The sequence below is a fragment of the Chinchilla lanigera genome, unplaced genomic scaffold, assembly GCF_000276665.1.
Source record: "Chinchilla lanigera isolate Chin_1 unplaced genomic scaffold, ChiLan1.0 scaffold00201, whole genome shotgun sequence".
NCBI lineage: Eukaryota > Metazoa > Chordata > Mammalia > Rodentia > Chinchillidae > Chinchilla > Chinchilla lanigera.
This window is the reverse complement of record NW_004955602.1, coordinates 270,731-279,448: the sequence shown is the minus strand read 5'-3', so window position 1 is coordinate 279,448 and position 8,718 is coordinate 270,731. Positions and strand designations below refer to the sequence as shown.

The following is an 8,718-nucleotide window of genomic DNA, read 5'->3' as shown; positions in this document are numbered from 1 at the left end:
CCTCAACTCGATTCTAAAGTCACCGCCCTCCCCGCTACTCTGTGGAGAGAAAGTCCGCTCCCAAGCCACTCACAGAGGCAACTTCAGGTCAAGCGCGCCATGCTTACCGAGTGGAGAGAGGAGAATGCCGGAAAGCAAGGGCCCTGGAAGGTCAGTCCCCTACCTGAACCTTCTGCTCCGCAAGACCCAACTTGCCAATATGGGGCTGGCGGCTGCGGACGGAGCTCCTACCGGAAAGAGAAACTACATTTCCGGTAGCTTCCAGACAGCCACGCCCAGCTATCTCCCTCCCTCCACGAGACTCGCGTGGAAAAGTCTCGCGAGGCTTTCCCATCACGGAGAAACAGGTGTTCTGCTCCAGGTTGGCACTGCATGCATGACCTAATGCCTGTGAGTCCCCAAGCCTGCTGGAAGCCTAGATATGCCCCATACACACTTTGTCACCAGGGAGACCTGTAGTCTAATGACTGCAAGTATCAAGGTCTTTGAAGATTTGAAGTATTGCGTATGCAGATTATCCCGCCTGGCTTCCCGTCAATCAGCAGCCATTTTTACCCAGGGTCAAGGAAAGTTTAGAGTTCATAAGGTCAGGTCGGAGCCACCTGAAGAGTTTTGGCCAGAGTTTGAGCAAGACTTTGGCAAGTCTCTACTCTTCACAAGCAGAACTTTTGGTGGCGGGGGTGGGTTGGGAGGGGCGTGAGGCTGAGAATCCAACTGCAAACCTTGCGATTGCCAGGTGGGAGCTTGTGCCACTGAGCTATGCCCCCAGCTCCAACGCTACTTCTACTTAGGGCAATTTGGTCTGGTTGCTCACCTGATGAAAAACAACATTCCTTTATATTCTTAAAAGAATTTTCCATTCGATGGCATGTCTTTCTGAACTGCCTTCGGATTTTATTCTTGTTCTTCATGCATGTGCATACAAAGCGGGGTGTGGACCCATCCTTTTCATTAAGAACCCATTCCCAAGACTAGAGTATTAATCCACATCATGTTGAGAGTCCTTGTGACCGAATTAAGTCTCACAGATTCCACCTCTCGTCGTTCTTGAATCGGCGTTTAACATTCCCATATGTGAACATTTTAGGACAAATTCAAACCATACCAGAGTCCTTTTTATAAAACAATTATCAATATCACCTACATCAAGCATTCCCTAAAAAAGTTTGAGAGATAGGGTCATAAAGTCAAGGTGGTGTAACCTGATACTTGGACCTAGGCACAGATGGGAAGTGGGGAGATTCCTTAACAGTAGGCAGAGGAACCCCAAAGATAATTTCTCTTTGCAGTTGCGCCTTGACCAACCCTTGGGTGTTTGTGCTCTGAATCTTCCCCTTCAGTTTCTCCCTGAGGATACTGCCTCACTGTTTTCACCTGTATCTGTACTGTCTTAGCCTGTCTTGCTGTAAGTAGGGATTTGGCCTGGTGTACTCCAAGTCTTTTTTGTTCATCCAGAGGGCAAGCAGCTGGGGTCTTTCAACTGAAGAGAAGACCCCAGCACTTACATGATTCACAAAAACTGCAGCTGGAAGTTGTCATAGCTCCTCGGCATTTCATCAGTTATCGGTGATGTCTGGGACTGCAGAATATTTGTAAGTTGGATTCATTTGTTAAGTCCAACACAGTGAGTCTTATCCTTCTTTGACACAAATATACAATATAAAGCATAAACACCAATGCAGAAAAATTATTGTAAATAATCTGCATTTGCAATTACCTTAGAATGCTGAATACAGTACAGTACAACTGTAAATGGTGGTACAGTACAGTATAACTGCAAAGAGCAAGCAACGTCTACCATCTTCTTGCCTCAGTCCTAACTCACAATTTCTTTTAATTTTTCCCCCATGGTTACTGTTTCTGCACTTCCTAGCATTCCTCTCCACATCGCCACTGATTTTCCTCTTGCTCACCCTGGTGGCTCATGCCTATCATTCCAGCACTTGGGAAGCTGAGGCAGGGGCTTGTAACAACTCAAATGAAGCCCAGCCTGTGCTATGAAGTGAGACTCTGTCTCTGAAAAAGATAAACTTATTGGGCTCTGTTTGACCTTGCACTACTATACACTATCACACTGCATGTTAGCACATAGCAGCAAAACCGGGACATTTTCCAGCTGACACATGACCTACTTCCATGATTTGTTTGCTTCTAAGAGTATTCATAATGTGAGGTCTTTCCTACTTGTGAAAGTTTGCAACTGGAATGTTGATAAGTAGAGGACTTACTGTATTCTCCCACTGTTGTACAAACTCAAGCGCAGCAAGGTGGGAATATTCTCCAAGAGCATCACTAGACTTGAGGCTATCAAAAGAAGGATGGATCAAGCAAGCCTGCTCTGTTTCTGAGGACAAAAGGGCCTACACTGGGACTCCTAGATTTTCACCTTCTTGAGTGTAGCTGTTTCTTTGTGAATAAGTTCAGGAGCTAAAAGAAGCAAATTACTGAGGCTTGTAACAACTCAAATGAATTTAAAACGATCACACTGAGTGAAAACAGGTAAATATTAAAGGCTATATAATGTATTATTTACTTATGTGCTTTTATGAAAAGGTAAAACTAGTGATAAAAATCATGTAAGTGTATGCCTGGGGGTATGGGCAAGAGTCTGACAAAGAGTGTTCAGGAAGGTACTCACTAGAAAGAGAAAAACTTTAAATGTTTTGAGTATGGTGGTGTTACCTGGCTGTATACATTTGTCAAAAGTCTTGAACTTGGGCAGGAACATAGATCAGGACTGGAGTGCTAACCTAGCATGCACAAGGCCCTGCATTCACTTCCTAGTACTACAGGAAAATCACTGAATTTTACATGTAAGAAGTGTGAAATATATTGAATGTACATTGTGAATTAATCAACTTGACTTAAAAAGTGGATGAAGTCCATAATCCATGAAAGACTTCCCCATCAGTATCCCAGCCCTTCTGAACCTGTTTAGGCCCATGCTTCAGATCACACCACCACAAGTTCCAGCTTTGTTTGGATTGAGTCACCACAAAGTTTGTATGACACAGTTTCTGTGAGTCTGGAATTTGGGCATGATTTAAAAGAGCCCTGTGCTCAGAATCTAACAATCCTGAAGTCAAGATGTTGGTCAAAATTAAAGAATCATGTTTTCATCATGAACCTCAACTGCAGAAGAATCCAGTTCTGTAATCATTTGGGTTATTGATAGAATTCATTTGCCCACACCTGTAAGGCTGGGGACTCTCACTGTTGGCTGTTGGCAGGAAATTGCACTTTCCTCTAGAGGCTGCCCAAATTCTTGGAAGCCACTGGTTTTCCCAACAAGATGGGCTGTCCTAACATGTCCCTTGTTTCATCAAGAGAGCCTCACATCTGTTGTCAGGATGGACTCTAATGATACTCAACAAAATCACAATCTCAATTATGGTATCTCATCACCTGTGCCATGGTTTTGGACAGAAGCAAGTCATAGTTCCCATCCACATTTAGAATGATAATGATTTCATGAAGATATGAACACCACCAGATGGGACCGAAAGGAGCAAACTTACAGTCGTCCTCCAAAGAGAGACAGGATACAAGGTAATGTAGTTCCCATCCACCCCTTGAGGGTGCTTAACACAACTTTTCTCACACTTACCAATCTCCTGGCCTAATCTATCCAAACTGGCACCTCTCACTGCCACTTAAAATCTTCCAGGAGAGTTAGGTGGAGATGATGCCATGGCCCTAAGTACTCTGAACATTGGAGCTCAACAATAGACAGAATTTGCAGCTTTCTGACACTGTGGCCACCTGAAATAAAAAACAACGTATGATACAGAACTGAACTGAGAGTAGACACCATATATAATGGAGGCAGAAGAGCTGGATTTTGCAAGCTTCATCTGTGCCACATGGTGTGTGATTACTGCTCAGCCATCTGAAGCTTGAGAAGAGTCATGTGTAGCAACCAATGGAGTGGAGCAAGTGCTAGAATGGAGTCAGTTTCACGTTAATACACCAAGTGTGAATGTTTACTGCTAGTACCTGCTCACATAGACCCTTTACCCCTTAAATGTTCGTGTCATGAAAAATAGCATTGCAGAGAATCCTTAACCAATTTGGCATACATTATATAGAATGTTATGCCTGCTGAGGGTAGAGGTGAACATGCCTGTGTGACATTGGCTCAGAGTCAATATGAGACATGTTGTATAACAAAAGACAGATGAGTAAAAGAGATATAAATAAATTTGTACCCACTATAGGAGAACAAGATTAGTATGAACCTTTTCACCATAAATCTTTGAGTGGACTCCCACTTCTTCAAACTCTGAGAGGGAAATGTTCTGTTACTATATTAAGTCTCTGTGTCAGATATATATTTGCCTGAAATACGTGGGATTTACAGGGAAGGATGGATTGTGGAGGCTGCACAGATGAAATTCTGGAAAAGAATGATCATCATCAAGAATAAAGCCATAGGAAAGCATTCAACATTTGCAATGTTTCAACATTACTTAATGGACAGTTTTGATAGATTTTAGAGGTGCTATTCACTAGAATATGGAATGCAGTAAGTGCAAGCTGAGGTTCCAGAGATAGAAAGTCAAAAAATTATTTCAGGACACTGGAGTTTGACCAAAGATAAACTACAACTGATAATTGGTTGTGTATGAAAGGAAGTTTAACATCATGGCTGGGTAAGAATGAAAATTTAATACTTGAGTAAAGTGCGATGTAAAGCCACATGTGTGAAAATTGACTAAAGCTGATGTCAGTGCATAAAGGACTTCAGAATTGCATGAACACTTGAATATTAAAATACAAATGAGGGTATGAATGTGTTTCTGAGTCTACAACAGAGGCTAAATGCATAATCTGGTTTTGAACCCTATTACTCAGTGCTTTTAAATAGGGATGAAAATCTCTAAAATTAAGATTGTTGTACTCACTGTACAGTACAGACAATATACCTTAATATCTCATTGAACTAGGCATGGTGCCACATGTCTGGAATCCCAGCACTCTGGCAGGCTGAAACAGCACATTACAATGTGGCTAGCCAAGCCACTTAACAATTTAGCAAGACTCTAAAAAGAAAAGTAAACAATTTAGCAAGACTCTATCTATAAAGAAAAGTAAACAAAAGACCAGAGACGTTCCTCAATGCAAAACCCCTTGGTTTAGTCCCTGATACCAAAAATAAATCAACTGTATATTTATATGGGTAACTTATATGTTATGTAAATTGTTTCATTGAAGCTGCTGAAAGCAGTCACCACAGGACAAGTTTGTTCCATAAGCTGTAGTTTATCACTTTCTATTGAACATTATTGTCTTGTTTCTTTTCTTTACTGCATATATCAAGAAATGATCTCAGAGGCATGTGTCCATCACACATGTACACCCCATTTCCACAATGCCACTTGGAAGTTCTACCTCAAAACCTGGAAGCCCAGAGACCCATGATAGCAGTTCTGACATTTGCATGGCTCTCTTGTTCCACCTGCTGGAAGCAAGAATCAGACTCAGCGCTAATGCGCTTGCTCCCACACTTCTTTGGGGAGAAGCCTGTGATGCTCCATGAATGTAAGATTACCAAGAACATCACTAAATGAAGGTCAAGAGCCTCAGGGTTGACATATCCCTGAGCCAAAATGCTCAAAGTGTGCCTCTTCTGGCCCTGTTCTAGGAAAGAAAGGGGAAGTTTGGTTTGCTTGCAAGCATTTACCATAGAACGGATTCATCCTAATACCTGCTATAGCCCGGGTTCTGCAGTGACTCCCTCAGTCCAAGGAGGATGCCTGGCAAACACCAGCTGTGACTGAGTCACACCTGAGTGGACTGACTGTGTGCCCAGTTGTTCTCAGAGAACATGCTTCCACTTCAGCCACAATGGAGAACAGAGTGGGAGGTGGGGACTGAATGGCCTCTGCATCACTCACATCCACTGGTGGCCTCCTCTGTGATTCCCACGAGGTGTGGGACTTCTTTGGGACCCAGAGTTGCTATAGCTCCCACATGCCCATTCCTTCCTAAGAATTAGTACTTCTCAGTAGTCACAAAACCCACAGGAGCCATAACAGAAATCATGATCCATGAGGGCCTAGAATTTAGTTGTTTTGGTCTAACTTCCCTGTGCAGAACAGTGCCTGGCACATATAATGAAATCAGGAAGACTTTATAGGGTGGACCAATAAGAAAAAGTATAAACTCTACAAGATAGTCACTCCTACAATGTTCTTTCTTTATAAAATGACCAACTCGCAGGCTCCTGGGAACCCGGCAGGCCACAGATGCCCGCCCAGGAGGCCATGTGGCTGGGGCATGCCAGCCCTTTTGGCTCTAGCCCCTCAGCTATGCAGGCGCCCAGAAAGGCAGGCAGCAGGTACCCTAGAAGTGGCACGGAGACGTGCGCCGCTGCACAGTTGAGAACCGCCACGCCACAGAGAAGCACCACCACAACAGGCCCTCCCGGAGATGTGCGTGAACCATCCCAAGGTAGAGAAACTTCTGGGAAAACATGCCACATGGTGGGTTGCTCTTGGCCCTGCACTTGAGAGCCAGAAATGTCTGGAGTCAGTGGAGGAGCAGCTGATGGGCAAGGACTCAGAGAACACAAGAGTGCTGACACCCAATGACTCAGAGGTTGAGCTGGCTGGAGACATGAAAGCCATCCCCTATCTGGAAACCAGGAGGACCTTGCACAATACCTGGAGAGACTCCCTGGAGGCCATTCTTCCCCTAACTGTACAGGTTGTGGTGGAGGAGTGAGTGGAGTTCCGGAGAGGTGTGCACCGAGACTTCATGGTTTGCATGGGTGCCCAATATTCAGATTCTAAAGAACCGCTTTCATGGAGAAGGTTACCTGCCTGGGACACTTCGCACCTGATAGTGCTGAGACTGACTAGCGAGCTGAGGACTTCATCCACATGTTGCTGCCACCTGTGTTGATGGTTGGGGAGAGGACACTAAGTGGTTGTGGGATTCCAATGTGCTGGGAGGCTGGAGAGAACACCCCTCTGCTTTCTTAGACAAGAGGCATTGATAAAGCATACTTCCTTGAGTCCCAGTCAAGTAGAGGGACAAACTATTCTTAAAGATAAGTTTATTACTCAGTCAGCCCCAGATAGTAAAAAAAAGCTACAGAAAATGGCTTTTGCCCCAGATAGCTCACTTGAGATGTTAGTAAGAATTGCCTCCTCAGTATTTTATAGCCATGATGATGAGGAGGCCAAGGAGAGAAAACAAAGAGACTGAGAAACAACAGCTGCCTTTGTTGTAGCACTAAGAGAAACAGACCCTAAGTCTGATTCTCGGAGCCCCAAGAAGAACTCGTCAACTACATTCCTCTGCTACCGCTGTCAAAAGCCAGGCCACCTCAAGAGAGATTGCCCTAAGAAGCGCCCTGGACCATGCCCTGACTGTAAAGGTGACCACTAGAGGTCAGTCTGCCCTCTGAAGCAAAGGCCCCAGAGCTCAGACCCCTCCTACCAGCTGGTCCAACAGGAATGAAGGGGCCCAGGGCATATTCTGCCTTCTCCCTCTGGCCAGACCTTTATCTCCAAGGAGGAGCCCCACATAATCATGACTATAGAGGAAAAAGTAAACAGCCTGTTGTTGGACACCTGGTGCTAGTCTCTTGGTCCTTCTTTTCAATCCTGGCCTTCCTTCCAGCCATCACACCTCAATGAAAGGAGTCACTGGTGAGGAGGTAATCCGCTATTTTTCACAACCCTTAGGGTGTAACTACTTGTTAGATCTTTCTTGCATATCTTTGTTTTCCTGAGAAACCACTCTGAAGATACCAACATGTATTACAGCAGCCATTGATAATTTCTTACCAATCTGTCCATAACTCTGTAATGTTTGTATTGTTCCTATGCTATTTTGTAAATGGATGTATGTTTATTACTATATGTTTTCAACAACAACCATTGAGAATAGTCAATGATTATTTAATTGATCACTCATGTATAACTCTATTTGTTTTCTCTAGAAACCACTTTGAAGATACCAAAGTATAGTACAACAACCATTGATAATAACCTACCACTTTTGTCTGTAATGCACTATTATTTTTCTATTTGTTTTCCTGAGGAACTATCTTGTAGACAACAATACATAAAGCAACAACCATTGATAATTTCCTAGCACTTTGGCTGTAATTCAGTAAGCCCCCTTATTACTATTAAATCCTTCCTTTACTCTTTAAAATAAAAAAATAAAATGCACAACTATAAAGAGAATTGGTTTTCCCCAGTGGAGGGTTGCAAGGCCCCAGTAGCATGTAAATCAAACTCAAGAGCAAACTCTGCTTATTCAATGATCATGAGGTTCTGAAGGTGACCTCACAGCCAACTTCCAGTGATGTCCAGAAGCCTGATGATAACCCTGCCCCTACGTCTTACCTGCTTGGTTATATATGTTGTTAAAGGAAGGAAAAGTTCATGCAATGTGCTAGTAGGATTATCAGTACCGTCAGAGTCTATGCATATGGACACTCCCCTTCTCTCAAAGGTCTGTAAAGTCACTCCATAACTCTTGAGTGGAGCTGCGTTGCACCTCTCTAACCAAGTAGACCTTTACCCACTTTGAGGATTACTGCTTCAGATGTGGGGCAATGAGTTCGGTAAAAAATCAGGTGAAGTAGTTATGCTTTGCTCATCAACGTTACTCCCAGAAAACACATGGTAGATTAACCACAGGTGAGCATTACTAATGCTCTGGAAATTCATTTGTTGAAATTAACAATTATCCAGTCCC

At 43.6% G+C, this 8,718-nt stretch overlaps 1 protein-coding gene across 2 annotated transcripts in view; it reads right to left on the bottom strand.

Annotated features, from left to right (window-relative positions):
* LOC102004222 (zinc finger protein 75D-like) overlaps positions 1-251 on the bottom strand; it is a 55,801-nt gene extending 55,550 nt beyond the window's left edge. The window contains exon 1 of one of the 2 annotated variants that reach the window (XM_005414831.2): positions 164-251. The gene's annotated coding sequence lies outside the window, so the exon portion shown is untranslated. The remainder of the gene's footprint in view (positions 1-163) is intronic. The other variant, XM_005414830.2, reaches the window with a different exon arrangement.
* Positions 252-8,718: the final 8,467 nt, after the last annotated feature.